This window comes from Mirounga leonina, unplaced genomic scaffold (genome assembly GCF_011800145.1).
Source record: "Mirounga leonina isolate KUSES-001 unplaced genomic scaffold, KU_Mleo_1.0 Mir_53, whole genome shotgun sequence".
NCBI lineage: Eukaryota > Metazoa > Chordata > Mammalia > Carnivora > Phocidae > Mirounga > Mirounga leonina.
The window spans coordinates 93,856,336-93,877,046 of NW_023270807.1; the positions used below are offsets into that span (position 1 = coordinate 93,856,336).

At 37.9% G+C, this 20,711-nt stretch overlaps 1 protein-coding gene across 1 annotated transcript in view; it reads right to left on the minus strand.

The window, feature by feature from the left end:
- HIVEP2 (HIVEP zinc finger 2) overlaps positions 1 to 16,358 on the minus strand; it is an 88,025-nt gene extending 71,667 nt beyond the window's left edge. The window contains exon 1 of the mRNA XM_034990845.1: positions 14,155 to 16,358. The gene's annotated coding sequence lies outside the window, so the exon portion shown is untranslated. The remainder of the gene's footprint in view (positions 1 to 14,154) is intronic.
- Between the last annotated feature and the right edge of the window lie 4,353 nt (positions 16,359 to 20,711).

Genomic DNA, 20,711 nt, shown 5'->3' on the forward strand with positions numbered 1-20,711 from the left:
TTGTCTCCACTCTTCTTTAGAATCTCACCAAGATTACTGTGCATATCTTGATGCCATGTACCGTGATGGCTCAGATCCAGTCCCAGGAGCTAGGGAGGTAATAGCGCCCTTCACTGCCCATCTCGGATATCCTCTGCCCTATCTCAGCCAGATATAAAACCACAGTTAAATATCACTGAGTGAAAAACATGTACCAGAAGTGAGAGAGTAGGGGATTCTGCAGTTTAAGTGTGATGAATTCCATACATTTATAAAGAAAACCATTTACTTAGCGTACCTTCTTTCCTCTTTCCTCTCTCTTCTCCTTGCCTCCAAGGCTCTTGGCTGAGATGTACTCCACCATCTCCACACCCCCTGGGCATTTCCCTACCAGACTACTAAAACTAAGGTCTCGTAGGAGGAGGAATGGCAGCAAAGGCCAAAGAGAATGAAGCGGGCCTTTCACATTTTTGCTCATTATCCAGTTCTGAAACTTGGAGAAGGATTTGTTCTCCAACAATTTACATGAGCACAATGAATGTCTTGAATAGAGTTGTCCCTTTACACTTGGAAGTTTAGAGGAAGGATATTTCCTAAACATCTGGATTAAGGGACTGGCTCCTACAATAACCCATATCAACTTTTGTTTAAAGATCTGTATAAAGTCTTGATTTTCATGTTTTAAACAGAAAAAGAATTTTAGAGGTTTTGCAGATATATAGAGAAATCTCATTACATATGTGTGTGTGTGTATATATAATACATATATAATAATAATATGTATATAAATTCAAGAAGGTGGGTATTGGGATAGGGGAGGGCTGAGCTACTTGCTCAAGGTCTGTCAGCTATTCTCTGAGATCCAGGGCAAGAACCTAGGTGGCTTCCTGACATTTCAACCAATGACCTTTCCAGTTAATCACCACTTCCTCCCCCCAACAGTGAACCACCACGTAATGTTTTTATGTGGCCATGTAATATTGGTATTATTCAATTCAGAAATCACTTATTAAGGCTTTGATAATGTTAGAAAATAAAACTTAGAAATCATTTAGTTATTAAGAGTCATCCTTCTTATAAGTTATTCTACATATTATTATTAAATGTAGAAATGCAAGATCTAATTATAATAGACATTACAGAAACTACACAGAACATTTCCAAATTTGATTCTCTAAGATATCCAAAAGAGGGTTTAAATGATAATGTTATTGTGAGTAAAAAGATTTAAAAACGTGTTCTTCAGAAAATGTTAACTAATTACATCTGTTCTGAAGAATCATTCACAGTGCCAATGTTAACATGGAAATTATTTTAATTTCAATTTTTATCAGATTTCCAAAATGCATCAAACATGTACATGTAAGATAGGGTACATTAAAAATAGTAAAGGATGATTAATCTAGCAATATTTAAAATAAAGCAATAAATACCTTCAAATAAACGACAACATTATCGGGCACCTGGGTGGCTCAGTTGGTTAAGCGACTGCCTTCGGCTCAGGTCATGATCCTGGAGTCCCGGGATCGAGTCCCGCAACGGGCTCCCTGCTCAGCAGGGAGCCTGCTTCTGCCTCTGACCCTCCCCCCTCTCATGTGCTCTCTGTCTCTCATTCTCTCTTTCTCAAATAAATAAATAAAATCTTTAAAAAAAAAAATGACAACATTATCTTCATTCACTGGCTCACTTCTATATTTTAAGTAAAATCCTAAGTGGACAGATATTATAAAGCTTATATGAGGACTCTGAAGAGCTCTACTTTTACTGTAACTAGTGGAAAAGTTGTAGATAACTAGCCAAAGTATTTCAAGTCTTGTTCCTGCCAGCTGGTAAAGGTTCACAACATGTAAATTGAAAAGCACATACAGAGTGCTCGATACTTTTTGAAAAGACTGTATCTCTTTGACCTGTAAATGATCAAAGGGAATTTCACAATTAATTGTTTATCAAAATGATGCTATTATATATTTCCTGATGAGACAGCAGTTTTCCATCCATGTACAACAACCTTAAGTTTCCATGTTGTTCAGTCCCCATCACTAATACTGTATTTCCCAGCAAAAACCCGTTAGTTTATCTTGCATTTATCAGAATCAAAAATATGGTCATTGGTCAACTTCCTTCCATTCCTATTCTGAATGAATGAATGAATGAGTGAATGAAAAAATGATCTATATACACACATCAGAGTAGTTCTTGTCTTCTCTGTGGCCACAGATCCAAGGGGTAAGGAAATACATATGGTTTAGAATAACACAGGCACAGATGCAAACCATTTAGAAAACACCAAAATGAAATTAACTTCTTTTTTCTCTCTAGAATTAAAAAAGTCCACCTAAACATTTTATCTTTGTCAAATAAATACTTCCCAACTTGGGTTAGGGCAGTCTTAAAATATGCATAATAAGCTTCCATATTAACATATTTTAATTTTTAATTTAATTAAATTAGTTTAATTAATTTAGTTTAATTAAAATATTTTAGAAAGTCTATAAAATATGTTAATATGCTCATCAGCTCCCAAAACTCAAAATTTACATTTTGATAGAATGAAAATTATTGCCATTTATGCACATACTATGTTTTATATGCTTTGGAAACAAAAGAACTTGAGATTAAGAGTTCTGTGATGGAGATTCCATAGGTTTCTTAGTTCATATTGAATTTTAACTATTTAAAATAGAGGTAAATATGGTGGCATGTTACAGTGACCCAAATATTCATGAATGTATGCTGCAAAGCAATTAGGGATAAAAACTGAAGGCCTTGTCCTCACATACCATATCACCAAGCTGAAATTACAATAAAATAAATCTTGTGAGACAGAAACCTATGAGCCACATCACCACAAAAAAAGTAGAAAATCATAAAAATGAGGCAAGGAGACATAATAAACAAAAGAGTAAAAAAGAGAAAGTATTAGCTGGCAAGGGACATATCCCTACATTCTCAGATTTACTGTGCCCTGGGAGACTAGCCTGAGTCAGTCTCACTGTCCCTTCTCACTCCCGAGTTTGATAGTTGAAAAAATCTTGACAGTGCTTTCAAAGGTAGAATAGGTCCCTACATTTAGGGAGTTCCCTGAGGATATTTAGGATATTTACATGTATGCACAAATAAACAAATATCTATCCCAGGGCTTCTGCTGAGATAGGGGGAAAAGCAGCCAGATAAAATATCTTGCCCATTCAATTCTTAGGGGAAAAGAATCCCACAGCTGTAATAGGTAAAGTCTGACAAGAACGCACGGCAATTCCTTCAGAAGCTCTGAGTCTCACTCCCATCAATCTAATAAGTGGATTACTGCATTCTAGCCGATTGAACACATAAGAAGGATGTATTTTATCTAAAATGTTACAATTCTCTTCTCTACTCAGCTATATTTCCCAGCCCCCAGCCAGGAATACAATAGGAACTCAGTAAATGTTTATTGATTGAGTGATCAAAGGAATGAACAGATGAATGAATGAACGATTATAAACACACTCACATTTAACATACTTCACAAGTACTATTATGCATTTGTAGGGTTAAGGAGCAATTGCTTCTTCCTCTATTCTATTCCTTTTAATTTCTCTCCTACTCCTTTTATTTTTTTAAAGATTTTATTTATTTATTTGTCAGAGGAAGAGAGAGAGCACACGCACAAGCAGGGGGAGCGGCAAGCAGAGGGAGAAGCAGGCTCCCCGCTGAGCAGGGAGCCCAGCGAGGGGCTGGATCCCAGGTTCCTGCGATCATGAGCGGAGCCGAAGGCAGACGCTTAACGACTGAGCCACCCAGGTGCCCCCCTTTTATTCCTTTAAAATTGCAAGGTAGTCTGATGTAATTTAAAATTCTCCTTTGTATTAACATGGGCGGGTGCCTCTGTGAAAGTTCTTTTATTGTGCCCAGTTCGCTGTAGTAATTGATTTGAAAAACACACACACACACACACCAAAAATCAACCAAATATAACTATGATATAAATTTCAACTTTTTTCCTTTACATTCCATAGTAATATGCTATTCATCTTAGCAAGGCGATTTAAAATTTTTCTTTAAGTTCTATTATTATTCCTAAATGTTAAACTGTCAGCGGTATCCCTCCTGCCTCCTACCAGATTCCTGCATCCTTTCCCTGTTTCCTCACGGTGAATGCAGCACAATATGCCTGTGTATGACTATATATTTCGTCTGTTTACTGGCACATCAATATCCTTGAGGACAGGAAAAGAAGTGGGGTGTGTGTGTGTGTGTGTGTGTGTGTGTGTGTGTGTGTCTGCGCGCACGCGCACACATGCCCAGGCACGGACTTCCCTGGATTGTTCTCCATGGAAATCTCCCACATGGGAAAAGGGCCAAGGAGAGCCCGAGGACTTCCCTGACCCTGAGCCAAGGGTGTGGTAAATGTGCTCACCATAACCAGCTGGGTGCTTAAAGGGAAGGAGTGGGAAGGAGGAAGGAGGAAGCTGATAATAAGTGTTGAAATCTTTTACTTCTGAGACAATAATCTAAGAATCTAACATTTTTGCAATATTTAAATATTTGCAAAGACTTCTCAGGACTAACATAGTCTCAGGTGATACCTCTAAGACCAGCCAGAGCACTAAGATCTACCAAGATTTATATAAATTTGACCCATTAAGGAGGAATCACTGAAGGAAGTTCAGCTTTTTCTTTCACTGATGTAGTTTTATTATATTTTCATGATAAGTTGTAACCTTTAGAATATTTCCACCCCTATCCTACTGAAATCTCTTCAAAAACCACCCAGGATCCTTAAGCTGCCAAAGACAGTGGCCCTTTCTTAGATCAGAACATTGGTGACTACTTTGCATCACTCGACATTGTTAGACATACCTTCCTTAAATATTGAGCTCACAGCTCAAAATCAGACACACAATAGACAGTAAGTAAAAGCTCTTCTTCCTATGAAGTTCCTCCCCTCTTAGCTTCTTTGCTACTTGCCTCTCTTGGTTTCCAGCTACAATTCTGATAGCCAAAATACCTTGGAATCTATCCTCTATCTGCTCTTCCAGCCCCAGATGGAGCATCTTCTCCCCTGTATGCTTCCCACTTTTCCAATGTCAAAATTAATACCTCTCTCCTTTGTGTTCTCATAACTCTTTGTTCTACTCCTGCTATGACACTGATCATGATCTGCTTTGGATTTCAGTTAACCGAGGACATAGTTTATAACCACACCTAAGTTTTCGGATACTTGGAAAGGGGACTACACTTGCTTTCATCAGTATACACCTCTAGCACCAAGCACAATGTTTTGCACGTGCCTGGCTTTCCATAAATATTAGTGGAATCTGAAAGTCTACTGAAGTTGTTGAACTGAACAGAATCTTTAACTTCTTCCTGTTTCCCATCCCTCCATTGCCAATCACAGGCCAAAACCTGCAGATAATTTAATCTCGTCTGTCCCTTCCTGTGTATTCCTGTTTCAACCAACCCAGTTTAGAACCCAATAAATTCTCATGGAGACTATCCCAATAGCTTCCAACTTCTCTACCTCCAGTTTTCTACCTCTTACCTATAAAGTGAAGTGAGTTTTATTTCAAAAATATAATCTAATCATGTTACTCCTTTACTCAAAAATGGATAAAGGTTCTCTGGTGTCTACCAAACGAATGTGCTAACTACACATTAAAGGCCCTCTACACACCAGATCTCTTGACACCATTCTTTCTGTTTCTTCCATGTCTCCTCCTCACTAACAAACACAACATGTTACTTTTCACTCCATGAGGACACCCACATCATCCACCTGTTTCTTTGCCTATGTGGATATAATTCTCTCCACCTGTCAAAATGTTGCCCATCCTTAAAGCCCTCCTCAGGAAAGACTTCCTGATCCCTAAGCCCTTCCCACTCACATACCCACAAAAAAGTGCATATGATTTCTTCCTCTGAACGGGCAACACATTTTACTTACACAACTCTGGGGATGCTACCTAAGCTTTCTTCTATCCAAGTCAGGTATGTAGTAGTCTCATCTCTCTTTTAGATTTGATAAGCAGCTTAAAGGCTAAGATGCAGACTTCCTCATCATTTTATTCCTCCAACCACCAGAACACTAAATTGCATATGGCAGAAATGTCATAAATATTCATTGAATTTAACCTAACTGAAGCGTTTACAAATAGCCAAAAAAGCTCAGGTTCCATGTAAGAAGGATGGGGGCTCAAGCCAAGTTAGTACTGGCATCTGTGATGATTGGTGTTCTCAAAATTTCCACTTAAGGCTGATGACAGAATTAAGCTCTGCTACAGTCAATGAATAATTTATTTGTGCACAAAACATTCTGTTAATGGAAATCTTTTTATGGCTCAAGATCTAAAATATATTTACTGCCCTATAGTTATTAAATGTTTGCTTTAATCATTAGTATACAAGGTAATGACAAATGATAATTGCAGGATCATTATATGCTCTTACTGATTTAATCAAGAGTATCTTTTCTGAAATTCAAAAACTCCTCAGTGGATGGGAATGGGGGTGGATTCCACTGGAACCCACCAACTCACTGCCACCATCAAATTTAAGAACCTAAGGATTTTGTTGTTAGAAACACCACCAATTGAGAGAATAACTTTGGATTCAAACAGCTAATACATTTTTTTAAATTTTAATGCTGAAGTAAAAATCCCACTGCTTCCCTGAAGTGGACTGCTCCAACTGAACACATCCTAGCAAAAGAGCAGTGCATGTGTTTGTGCATTCCCTAGATTTTCCAGCCTGCCAAAAAATGTTCCTTTGCTGTGCTATTTCAGCAAGTCGTGAGATGACAATGATTATGCTCCTCAAAAGAAAAAGATAGCTGTTTTCCCCCTGTTTTTATTTTTGGATGCTGAAAGGCACACTTCTGGCTGTTGTGAGTACTCTGACAAGTACACATGTTCCTGAGGAGGTGAATTTGTGGGGGATTTTGGCAGGGGTAAGGTTGAGAAAACCTAAAACTATCCTAAGCTCTTGGGAAATACTTAAGGACAGCAAAAAGAGGAAGAAGACTCAGGTCTTCCAGTGAATTCCTGTTTCCAACTATCAACCCTAACGGAAGAAGAAAAGTCAAGTAGTATAAAATATATGCTTTTTATCTACTTTTATCTCAAATTCAACTAGTTTACAATCAAGTTCATCACCCTATTGATGATAGGAAACTGAAACCAGTTTCTCTCTTTACTTCTCTTTTCCTATTAAAAGTAACATTCAGGGCGCCTGGGTGGCTCAGTTGGTTAAGCGACTGCCTTCGGCTCAGGTCATGATCCTGGAGTCCCGGGATCGAGTCCCGCATCGGGCTCCCTGCTCGGCAGGGAGTCTGCTTCTCCCTCTGACCCTCTTCCCTCTCGTGCTCTCTGTCTCTCATTCTCTCTTTCTCAAATAAATAAATAAAATAAAATAAAATAAAAGTAACATTCAAACTCCCAGGCTCAAAGCCTTGTGTCATCATTGACAGCTTCCTCCCGCTCCCCTACCCCCAGGCTGCACACACACAAGTGCACATGTACACACACACACACAAACACACACACACAAACCACCTACACCCAATCAGGCAGCCCTACATTGGCTTCCTGCGCACCCTCCCTTATATTATCTACGACCTGTCGATCCTTATTGCTACCCCTCCAGCTTAGGCTCTCCACACCTGTCTGAGATCCCACTGCACAAAATCAGATCAGAAGGTACTCTGGGTCCAACTGGCAAATTCCCGAAGGACAGGTCTAGGCACAGTATCCCCAGGTATATGGAATCTAGGGAGAGTGAGCAGAGGCAGTGACCTGTGCAGGCATCAGGAGAGACTTAAGGAAAACAGTTTGAGCAGAAAGTAGCCGCAAGGGTACCACGATGCACACCTGAGAAGTGGGAAACTGAGGAAGAGACTGAAGAAGTTAAGTCAGAAAGAATCCCCTGAACCTGGGTTCAAGTGTTCACTGAAGTTTTCTAAAAGTAGCTTTGTCTGTGATGGAAGTGTGGGAGGAGAGGTAAAAGGCACACCACGAGGTGACAGCTCTTGGGCAGACTCATGTAAGTGCCTCTTAAGTGGCTTCTGTGCTTTCAGGGACTCTTGCGTCTATGCACCCCACCCTCACCACTATCCCCCGCACCCCACCCTCACCACTACCCCCAACACCCGAATCTCATTACAACCCTCCAACACCCACCTTCATTACAACCCCCAGCACCCCACCCTCACCACTACCCCCAGCACCCCACCCTCATTACTACCCTGACACCCCACCCTCACCACTACCCCCAGCACCCCACTCTCACTGCTACCCCCCACACCCCACACTTATTACTACACTCCGACACCCCAACTTCACCACTGTCCGCCGCACCCCACCCTCATCACTACCCCTTGCATCCCACCCTCACCACTAGCCCCCGCACTCCACCTTCACCACTACCCCCACACTCCACCCTCATCATTCCCCCCGCCCCCACTCATTACTACCCCTGACACCATCCAGCACAACAGGGCTGGATTCATCTTCCTAATGTGCAGCTCTGATTGTGTCTCTTTTCTGCTCAACAATGTTCAGGACCTTCCCACCACCACAGACCAAATTAAATGCATACCCTCCCTCCCAGAGTCGAAGACAGCTGTACCCCACATTCACATTACATTTACACCTGTATCTCCCAGGAAGCCTTTATTTTAGAGGCCATGTTTTATTTTACCTCATTAAATCTTTTCAGAGGTCAATTGTTTTTTGTTCCCATGGTCAAGAAAAGGATAATAAAATGTCCTTGTCAGGGGAATAAAGGGGTTTTTGTTTTGTTTTATTTGTCGCGGAGAGTATTGTTGTTTTTCTCCATAGAGAAGATTTTTTTGCATTCAAAGAGATCTCTAAAAAAACAAAAAATTTATTCTTATGGCTCTGCTCTGGATATTTAATAAGTATAAGACTTGCTGACTCATCTCACTGTGATTAAAATTAAATCTGCGCCCAGGTATAAATTTTCAGTCCCCAAAATGAATTTTAAAAGAAAACTCACAGCCAAATATTTTTATTGAATTCAACAAATATTTATTGAATATCTACTCTTTTTTTCATTCACCATTTTCAAGGAATGAAGAGGACATCCACAAAATAAAGACACAGCCTTTGCCCTCAAGCAGCTTACAGGGTGGCATATGAGAGAAAAACTTCACATAAGTCACTTTAATATAAAGCACAAAAATCCATACAAAAAGTAACATGAGAGAAGTAAAAAATTGTTAAGGGGATTCAGAGGGAAAAGGGGTAAAACACGAAGATGAGTAATACTAAAATAAAATAGTTAACCAGATTCTCATATCAGTAAAGAGCAATTAACCAAAAAACAATAATGCAAATAATAGATGAGGTAGAAAATGCAAAGTTAATTTGTCTTTCGACAATTCATGGATGAGAAGTCAATGTGATATCAGGTTCAAAAATAAAGATCTCTAAGTGAGTCATTTTGGCCAATATCCACTTTAGCAATTTATTATGAAAACTATCCAAGAGAACCAGAATCTCAAAGGCTATTCTTCATCTAATAGGGATGTTGCCTGGAGTTCGTGAGATTCTCAAAGCAGGGAGAGTGACTGGCTGAACTAAACAGTATCATCAAGGAAGGTAAAGTACACTGCCTCCAATATTCCCTAGGAGACCTGATTCTTCTCCAAAACTTCCAGAGAGCTCCTATTTCCTTATTTGATTCATACAGAACAGATTATAGTTAACATCAACAAAGCCCCAATATTTGAATACTGGCAGTCAACCAGACCGGTGACCCGGCAGCGAGTGATACGCTATCTAAAGTTGCGGGAACCAGAGTTAAAGTCTGCTTCCATGACTCACCAGTGCTGCGACTTTGAGCAAATCACTCAGTTGTATCCCCCCGAGCCTCCGTTTCCTCATACACAAAATAAAATGTGAGAGGTATGTACATAACAGTTATTGCCTAAAGTGAGATAATGTAACATGGAAGCCATTTGTAAACTGTAGAGCATTACACAAATGGTAATTCACGTCATCAGAGAAACAAGGAATATAATTACTGAGTCCTATTGCATGGGTTTGTGTGGAGAGTAAAAGATTAGAGGTTTACCCCCCAACAACCACCCTTCAGTGCAAGCTAAAGTCAGGACGCAAGGATAGACAGAAGGGAATACTATGAAATGATATAACAGCAACCCTCAGTCGGTTTTCTGACAACTAAAAAACGCTCATGGAACAAAATGTGCTTTGTTCATACTGCTGGTTTACTTAATGCTTGTTGACTGAATGATGAATACATTCTAAGCGGTAAGGTATCGAATGTGGGAATGAATGAAGGATAGCCAAGAGAAACGCGTGAAGACCAAAGCAGGAGGTATCAGGTGTGTGTCAAGAGTGAAAGAAATAATTTGGGAAAAATGAACCCATGTGGCCCAAGAAGCTAAGTAACGGGCTCCATTCACACAGACTGTAATGGCAAAAGAAATAGTGGCCCTGGTAGAGATTGGGTCTAGGCTTCCTATCATTCCGGTAATACTCATTCATAAATACTGACACCTTCTTCAGTTACCTAAAGACATAAAGGACCCATACAGCAGAGCTGTATGCATCTGAAAAACTATAAAAATGACCCCACATAAAAGGAAACATTTTGAAGGTCACAACACATTGATGCTCATAAGGTCTACTCTGAATTCTACGTGACAGTTGGGAAAATTATATCAAGCCCACAGAGAGCAGAGAGTAAATCTAATTTGCAACTTTATCAAATCTGTATAAAATCTGCTAAAACGTGTCCAAATAGAATGGATTAAAAGTTTCCTCCCGGGCACCTGGGTGGCTCAGTTCGTTAAGCGACTGCCTTCGGCTCAGGTCATGATCCTGGAGTCCCGAGATCGAGTCCCGCATCGGGCTCCCTGCTCGTCGGGGAGCCTGCTTCTCCCTCTGACCCTCCCCCCTCTCATGCTCTCTCTCTCATTCTCTCTGTCTCAAATAAATAAATAAAATCTTTAAAAAATATATATATATATATATATAAAAGTTTCCTCCCTTTCATTTTCCCCATTTGTGTAATGACATGTATATTTAAATTATTTATTTAATTTATTTAATTATTCTATTTTATTATTTATAAATTAAATTTGGATTTCAATAACTTCGGGCTCCAAAAATTACTAAATATAATGATTATGTAATTCTCAGCTAAGTAATTAACTGCTCTGAAACCCAATTTCCTCAAGTGAATATGGGATTCTTAATTTTTACTCTAAAAAGATTAAGCACCTGTAGCACAGAGCCCAGCTCACAGTACATGTTAAGAATTTTCAGCAATGGGCGCCTGGGTGGCTCAGTCGTTAAGCGTCTGCCTTCTGCTCAGGTCATGATCCCAGGGTCCTGGGATCAAGCCCCATGTCAGGCTCCCTGCTCTGCGGGAAGCCTGCTTCTCCCTCTCCCACTCCCCCTGCTTGTGTTCCCTCTCTCGCTGTGTCTCTCTCTGTCAAATAAATAAACAAAATCTTTAAAAAAAAAAAAAAAAGAATTTTCAGCATCCTTCTTACCTTTCCTCAGCTTAAAGAAGAAAGGGCACCTACATAGTTCTTTCATTTATTTATTTGAGAGAGAGAGAGAGAGCACGTACAAGAAGCAGGCTCCCCAATGAGCAGGGAACCCCGATTCGGGCTTGATCCCAGAACCCTGAGATCATGACCTGAGCCAAAGGCAGATGCTTAAGGGACTGCGCCACCCAAGCGCCCCACCACTTACATAAGTCTTAAATAATTACATCTGACGCAATGAAAGAAATATAAATCTGAGCACATTGTTAAAGGTCCATAGTCCAGCTATTATTACCTTAAAATGAATAATTTCAAGACGAATCAAAAGCATTGACCACACGAAAGAAAATGGCAACAAATGAGGGGCAGTATTATTGATAAAAAGATAAAATCATTTGTTTTCACTATATTTTACAAAAAGTGTCATAAGAGAAAGATCATCCTACCGGTGAGGGTTTTCCTTTCTTGGAAATTGTTTTCTATTTACTATCAATTCAGGGTGGGGAAATTGGGCAAATTTTTAAAATGTATTATTTGAAAAAAAATTCCTCACTTGGACTAATGGACAAAGTCAGGTTCACAGACAAAGTCAGGGAGAGACTGCTGATTATACACAACGCAGACATCATAAAAAACCATACCAATTTCATATGAAGTGTTTCTTAACCAAAGTATTTGGTTTAATTGAGAAAACGTACCCATCTCTATGGGTTCTGTCCTCAATGACAGGCTAAAGAACCAGTCACACGATTAATAAAATGTTAACTATTTTATGTTTAAATAATGACACAACCACCATTACCACTCCTAACCATCATCATAAACACTAATAGTTATTACTACCTGCTAGGAGTTTAATCCTCACATAATCTTATGAATTTGACAAAAAAAAATTATTATTACTTTAAAACACAGTGACCCCAGGGAGCTGATTTTAAAGCAAAGTTTCCCAAAACGCACGGTGTGATAAACAAGAAGGCCAGCTGTACTCAATGTCCAGGCCATGTGTATTCTCAGGCAGCACTCCCAGAGCATAATCTGTGCAGTCTCCTAAACATCCCTTAAATTAGGTCCCACCCGCCAAAATTTAACTGTAACACCATGGGGTACTTTGTGAATAACTGTAAAAGCCAAACTTGTGAGTACATGGAGAATTAAGTACGGCAGACAAAGACATTTAGGTTAGTGGTGTGCAGTATTCATTTTCATTTTCTAACATCTCTTATAGCTATTGAAGAATTAAGGTTTTGCTTTTGAAACTTTCTTTTAACATTTCTCTTCCTGAAGGGTCTTTCATCTAACTGCCTTATATCCCTTTAATTATCCAACTTTTTTTTTTCTGAATTGGCACCATATGCCCATAACAATGTAAATTACTGGTCACAAATGAATCTTGGCTCATGAGCCTTACAGACAAAATAAAAAGATGTCCTGGGGTTTCCAGGCTTGATATTTATTTCTAGACTCACTGAATATTCAAAAGCCACACTAACAAATCAAGTTCCAGGGCAGTTGTCTCAAGGGAGATCATTTCAGACAAACCTAAAGCAATTGGCATCATATGAATTATGCAACCGTATCCCTGAAAAACCACCTGACCTCATCATGTCTTAAGATGCTCATAGGTGAAAAAAAAATTAATTAATTAAAAAAAAAAAAAGATGCTCATAGGTGAAGCAGACACTATTAGTTTGGTTTCAAAGTCTGCTCCCCAAATGATTAGACACTTTCTTCTCTTACTCATTATCATCCATCAGGTTTTTAAATAGCTTCAGTTCATTCAGAGGAAAATTAAACAACAAGCTGTACAATTTAGAATTGTGCATAAAATCCAGAATTTCAGAAACTCAAATCTTGTGACCTGGACTAGAAACACAAATATTTTTCCAAATTTTCTGTTACTGTGTAAAGGGTTAATTAAAGCATGAGTTTGCCTGGATTAAAAAAAAAAAAATTACCAAACCTTAAAATCAGTATCGTTTAGACTTCTGATGCCAAAAATCTGTTTGACAGAGCAGGCTTTTCTATACTGACATTTTAGCAGTAGCCAAAGTCCTGTTCCCACTAAATTCTATCTTGGCAGCACTGGTAATTTGCTAAAAGCCTGAACTCCTCTTGGTTAGGAGTTCTCTACCTTGAGAGCTTTCCACAGAAACATAGTACAACAAGGAAGTTGAATTGAGCAAGACTTTAAGGTTTCTATTCTTATCACAGAAACCAAGCTTTCTGTAAAATGAGAATGGCTTAAGTAAAGAGAGATACTAATTTACTCAAAAAGTTCATTAGATTTTAGATTTGAATCTGATACGATACAGTACAATTATACATAAATGTCCCACTAACAGTAAAATCTGATATTCTTATATTACTTCAAGGCTTCAAGCAAATAATTATTAAAATAGTAAATAGAAGTATCTGGTTCCAAACTACAAGTGATAACATTTTCTAATTTTCTCATCTTTTTCACTGGTACATTTCCAGAAATATTGTAAAAACTTACAATCATGTTCATTTAGATAGCATCCCAAACATCTTTCACAGGTAGTAAGGGCCTCAAATCATTACTGCCAAAATTTCACATAAAGCTTAATATTTTGCTTAAAAGATCTTTCCAATAATTTTGAAATCAAACCATATGAAAAGCACTTTACTCAACTTACCCAGCAGCTGAATGTTAATGAATTGGTAAAAGAGTGTTCCAACCAAATCAATTCACTTAATTTTTCAAGTGGATCTTATTACCATTGTCTTTTTAAAAATTCAAAGACTCCACCTAATGAGGAAAGGAAAACAAAAACAAAAACAAGTAGTGTTTAAACCAGAGCAGCATTATAGGATCAATACATTAATAACATATAAATCAAAACAAGATTCTTATCAAATCTTCTCCTAAGTTACTGTGCTTCTTAAAAGTATAAAACAACAAAAGCATCTATCAACTAAAGTCAATTTTCCAATTTTGGGCAAAATGAATGTTCAAGCATACAGAAAGTAATAAAATAACCCAATAAATGTGAGAGCATAAGAGTTTATTATCAGTACTGATTGGCACACAGAAGCAAGACTATATAATGTCAGGATATGTAAAATTAGATGTGAGAAAAAGAGGCAACCGATTGCTTTGGAATTCAGTTCATTGATTCTTATTAATTTACCAATGCAATGCAAACGTGTAGGTTGTGGTTCCTTAAAGTAGTTAAACTCTAGTTACATATAAGTTCTGTTGAGGAATATAAACTAATACCTAAGATCAATCATTTGGAGAGAATTCACTGGCATGAATTTCGAAAGCATTCTCAGAATGTTATACCTGGTCTCCCACAGAAAGCATTTGTTCTACTAAAGACCCTAAACAGCTTAATTAGGTTTATAAATAATATCAGTTAATCCCATTCACTTTACCAGAACACGCCTTTTCTAAGGCCCAAAAATTAAATTACTATCTCAGCTCCAAGAAAAAGTTTGAAAGAAAGCAAACTCCAGCTCAGTTGATGAGAGCCTAAAATAAATGGGCTGCTAGAGGGCTGAGCATTAGAGTAAGATGCAAAGTTGGACGGCGGCCAGCTACTCCCAAATCAAGTCTCCCTAGGGCAGATTTAGTATGTTTGAAAGTCCCAGAACATCAAACCCAACCATATTCAAGTGAAAGATCAAAAACCTATCCCAAAGCCATAAACAAATGATTTTTTATCATGCAATTTGGAATTAGCCACATATTGCCACTCCTCTCTAATCCCACCACACATATTAGTAAAATTAATTTAGCTAATCTCAGTATTTAAAAAGGGTTGAAATAGATTTGCTATCCACTATTAGAAGGTAGACGCTCAAAAAAAAACTAAACCTAAACAAAAATGGTCCTAACAATGGAGAAGGCAAATAGCAATAATTATACACACTAAGTAGAAATCCACAGTAGTCATGGGAAACACGTTTTCACTTTCAAGACAATCTAATGTCTAGATTCTAGGCTTAACTGCTATTCAAGAAAGAGTTATCTAAAAAACTCATGTGGATATGGTCTCAAAAGACTTCATTCGCAGACACAAGTAGTCTTAATTATTATTCTAGGGTTCTTGCCATAAATATGGCAAGACAAAAGTCAAATGGTTTGGTTATTTTAAGTTATTCTGGATCAACAAATATAAGCACCTAAAGAAGTTGCAAAATGGTACAACGCACCCATTTTTCACACTTGAATATCTAGAGCTGTGAAAATATTTTTGTACTTTTCTAGGCCTTGGATGAAAGTTGCAAAGGCTCTTTCAAATAACGTTTGGAAGCTAGCTTTTTAATACCACCTCTGAATTACTGCCGTGATGGTTTTGCACTAGTACTCGGTTTAACAACTTATTCTTCTGTTAGTCACTTTCCAAGGCAAAGCGAGGGCACTTCCCCTCATGATGCAGAATGGTTTGAAGATTCTTAGGAATCCTTCTCTCACTGATTTGTCAATGAATAATGTGAAATTGACCGGTACAAAAGTTTAGATCTACCATCCTTCTTGCTGTGCTTGTTTATTTCTTAGAGTAATGCTTTCTTAAAATATGTAGTTCTTGCCTCATAAAAGGACTTAAGTACTTCCGTGGGGCCAGTCATTAAGCCAGAATCTCAAAAGGTCTTTCATCTAGAATAGAGCAAGTATGTTTTTGATTCAATATAACTATGCTTATCTGAGTGGCCAGTGATTTCAAATTACTTAGGAATTTTTCAGTGGTGGTATGGGTACCTCACATCAAACCTCAAAAGCAGTAAGTACAAAATATATTAGTCATCTGTATGGATGATACAGTTAAATGACTGCTCCTAATTAGCACAGAAGCTACAGATCTGTCGCCTGCATAACAGGTGAGCCTCATGTGTACAAATCACCATACAACATTCTTTAGAAATGTTCATTTCCTTAGAAATGAACAATGACACCCAAAATATGATAATAGGTTCCCTACAATTTCTATATCACACAGTAGTGCAATGCCTAAAATAATTTTATAACCTGATGAAAGCAGTTGAATCTAAACCTTCTTACCTTTAATTTGTTTTTATTGCCTGCTTCTACACATTAGGAAAAAGGGGGGGGAAAAAAACACCTCAGTCAGTGGTATTTTGGCTTCATCAGAAAATCTAAATACATCGGAAACTTTGTATTCCAGTTACGTAGTCTAAACAATGGAGTAGTTTATCATTAGCTAATATTTGATCATGCTTGTCACCAACTGGTCTATATTTGTAGGCACAATGCTGAACCTGAGTGACTTTCTCTAGCTGAATGGCTTACCCCATGTAGTATACAGGAACCATGACACTTTATCTGTCCATACTGTTGCAACAGTGACACCATAAACTTGTCCTTTTAGGAGCGCTTTAGAGTAGCACTTGGCACCCTGCAGTGAGCTTATGAACTCTGATGTCTTTATATCCCTGGACTAATCCTTAGTCCAGGTCCTGGTCATCAAACACCATCCTTCTATTGATGATGAGACTGAGACTCGGAAGGTCACAGTCATTTGCCCAAGGTCATGCAACTACAAGGCAGATTTCCTAACTACTATTCCACTATTTTTCTTTTACATCACTGAGCTTCTTTGAGCACCAACGATGCTAAAGATGCTTCTTCATATAGGATGAGAGGGAAATAGGGAAGGCAGTGAGTGCAAAGTGAGCAGGGAACAGACGGGCAAATACCACAGGCTCCATATCACCCTCTTTATCATGGTTACAAGTAACTGGCTTCTTTGTAAACTGAGTAAAAAACTGGCCAAGGAGAATAAGGAAACAGAATAATTTAAGACTGTTAGAGACCCAAAACATCTTGGCATATTTTGGCAGGGCTCAAAAATAACATTTGGAAAGCAGTGCTCTAACAGCCAGAGTTACTTAGCCATGTGTATTGTTTTTCATTAGAAATACATAACAACACTGAAGACATTTTTAACCAAAAAAACCCTCTCAATCCCATCACCCAAACATAATTATTTACACTTTTTACAAATTTATTTGCCCATGTAAGCATTTTTTCACATAGATGGTCTCATAACACACATATAACAATGCATTCTGAATTTTTCATTTAATATTTCATAAACACATTCTACATTTCCATGTGATTTATATAGTTCTCATTTTTACTGGCCATATAATATTCCATAGTTAGCATACTTAGTCATTTCCTCAACTATTCCTCTGTGTGGGAACATTTAACTTGCTCTCATTTATTTTTAACACTAGAGATACTACTAATAGTAGAAATACTATTCTTCCTTAAAATATCAACAGAAACGGGATTGTTAAATCAAAGAGTATGAGTATTTTTAGGGATTTTACATTTATAGCCATATTGATATCAAGAGATTGAAATCACCTATGAAGCTACCAACAATATTTGAGCATTCCACTTTCACAAAACTTCCTCACCTTCTTATGTGATTAAATTTTTTGGTGGTTTATTTAATGTAAAATGGCACTTCTGGGTTGACTTTTTATACCAATGGTGACCATAATTACTCTCCCATTTAAAAATAATTTCATTGTCTTTTATTTTTAATATAAAAATTACCTCTATCCATATAATTTGACTACATTTTAGTCCTGTTTTTTCTTACAAATTTAAATGGCACTTTAATACGATGTATATATTAACTTCTCTACAAATTGTTCTGTATGTTTATTTATCTTTAGATCTTTAACCATTTAATATATCTGGCATGTGTTTGACAAGTTCCAACTTATCCACAGTACCATTTACTAAGCTTGCTATATTATATTTTATGTGCGTATTGTACCATAATGGATCCATTTACAGGCTTCCCACTGTGTTACACTGATCTACATATTTAAAATGGAAACTTTGTTCAGACTAGTAAACATAATGTGACTGGCATTATTGTAGGAACTTGCTGTTCATATGTTGGGCAGTTTTAATTACTATTGTTGTTTATAATATGTTTGAATCTACAGTAGGGCTGTAGATTTTGATACCTTGTTCTCTTTTTTTTCAAACACTCCTTGATATTTCCTTATGTGTGCATAGATACTTGCAAAATTCTCACCCATTTTTCCCAGATTATACTATCAGATTAAGTGTAATATTTGCCTTCCATACTCAGCCATACCCAAAACAATCCCATTAAAAGTTTTAATAGAATTGTGTGGAATCACATATAAGCATCCTTTCAATATTTTGTTTTGCCATGTAAAAAATAGTGTATTATCGTGCATCTCTACATTTATTACATTTTTACGTTCAATAAATATTTGCATTCTAAAAAACTCTTGGTACTGTGTCTTTCCATATTTCCATTTCACTTGCTTGGAAATACTTAATTTCTCAAGTCCAGCAACTGAATTGTGTTACTTCCTCACAAGATACCCTGAATAATATCCTTTACATGTAGGCAAACAGTGATTAAGTAGAAAAGTCTAAGTTGTATCTTAAATAAAACATCTTAATTGCCTCAACAAAGATGAAATTAAACTATATAAATGACACAACCACCACAAAATAATATCCCATGCAACTACTTTATTTTCTTAGTATATTTACAAGACCCAGCCCAAATTCATTTAAAAGATAGCTGAATGGCTGAGATAACCTCTTATCCTTCTCGCTCTCCATCCCAACCAATGTCTCTCATTTCTGCTATATGCGAACGAGGTTCAAAGATTGAGCAAAACCAACAGAGAAATGCAAGTAACTTAAAATTATAATACTCTTTTAAACATAAACTTGACTAGGGGCTTCTGGGTGGCTCAGTCGGTTAAACATCTTCCTTTTGGCTTGGGTCATGATCTCAGGGCCCTAGGATGGAGCCCTGCATCAGGTTCCCTGCTCAGTGGGGAGCCTGCTTCTCCCTCTCCCTCTGCCGCTTCCCCCCTCCGCCCCCGCCCCCACTCCTGCACTCACGCTCCCTCTTTTTCTCTCTCAAATAAATCTTTTTAAAAAAACGTAAATTTGACTGAGAGTATTGTACATATTGTTGTTGCACATTTAATTGAGTCCGTGTGTTATCTTCCTTGATGTAACAAACCTAGGGACTCTCAAGGAATCTTATATTTTATAAAATGTATGAGTACCTGAAGAATTCTAGACAACGTAGTGAAAGGGAAGTAAGCGCAAACAGAAGAAATGGGAGGGGAAGCACCAGGAATATCTGCAAGAAGATGGGCAAATAAGGACAGAAGCTATTTTCCATCCACACTTTGAACGTCACCCTATGTGTCAAGTTGAGTGAAAGAATGAGTGATGTGCCTCTCCAATTTCCTGAAGAAAGAAACACATAGAAAATGTGGCAAATATTTAATCTGAGCCTTGTTTCCTGAAAGACTGCAAGATGCCCACAACTTTTCTTTCCCAGAGTTCAAAATAGCAAGCTGAGTGGGTGTAAGCACTTCAAGTGCAAAAAGAAAAAAAAAAAAAAAAGGTAACTAAGGAAAAGGAAATCATACTTTTTGCTTCTCAGTATGAAAATTCTAAAAGAAGCCAGTTAAAGGGATTTTAATGATTTGCATCTAGAGTTGTCTTGAATCAGAACATAAATACAGTCCTGATACTTAACCAGGGCCTTCGGGTCACTTTTATAGGTTGCAGTTTCTATGTAAAGACTAATTTCCAACCTCATTGTTACAGTAAGAGCATGCAGTTTCACTCTGATACAGGCGGGTACCTAAATGACTATAATACAACACTGGCAAAAGGGAGAGTTGAAGGTTCCTGGGGTCTCTACCCTTCCCAGGCAGAGAAACCTTCCTGACAATGCTTTTAAAACTTTAACGTGCTAATGAGTCACCAGAGAAGTGTGTTAAAATGCAGATTCTGATTCTATCAGTCTGGATGGGGCCCAACTTCTGAGAGTTCTCTGGTGATGCTGATTGGCTGGTCTGAGGTCCCCATTTTGAGATGAGCGGTTCCAGTCTATAACACCGGTTTGCTAACAACCAGACAGCAGAAATAATAATCAACCAATTAAGAACATTTGCAAGGTGTCTAACACTGCGCTAGCTATTACAAGAAATAATAAAGTAGACAGTAACAAAGTCCTGAGCCAACATATAAAAATTATTTTAAAAAGTTAAGTGCTAAAAGCTAAAAGGTATGGTAGTGATTCTAAGCATGATAGATGACGAGAACAGGAAGAGTTATGTAGGGGCTAGAATAGTGGCAAATGGCTTCCGAGAGCAGGCTGCACTCGATCAGGCCCCAGGTTTGGGGTTGTGTGGA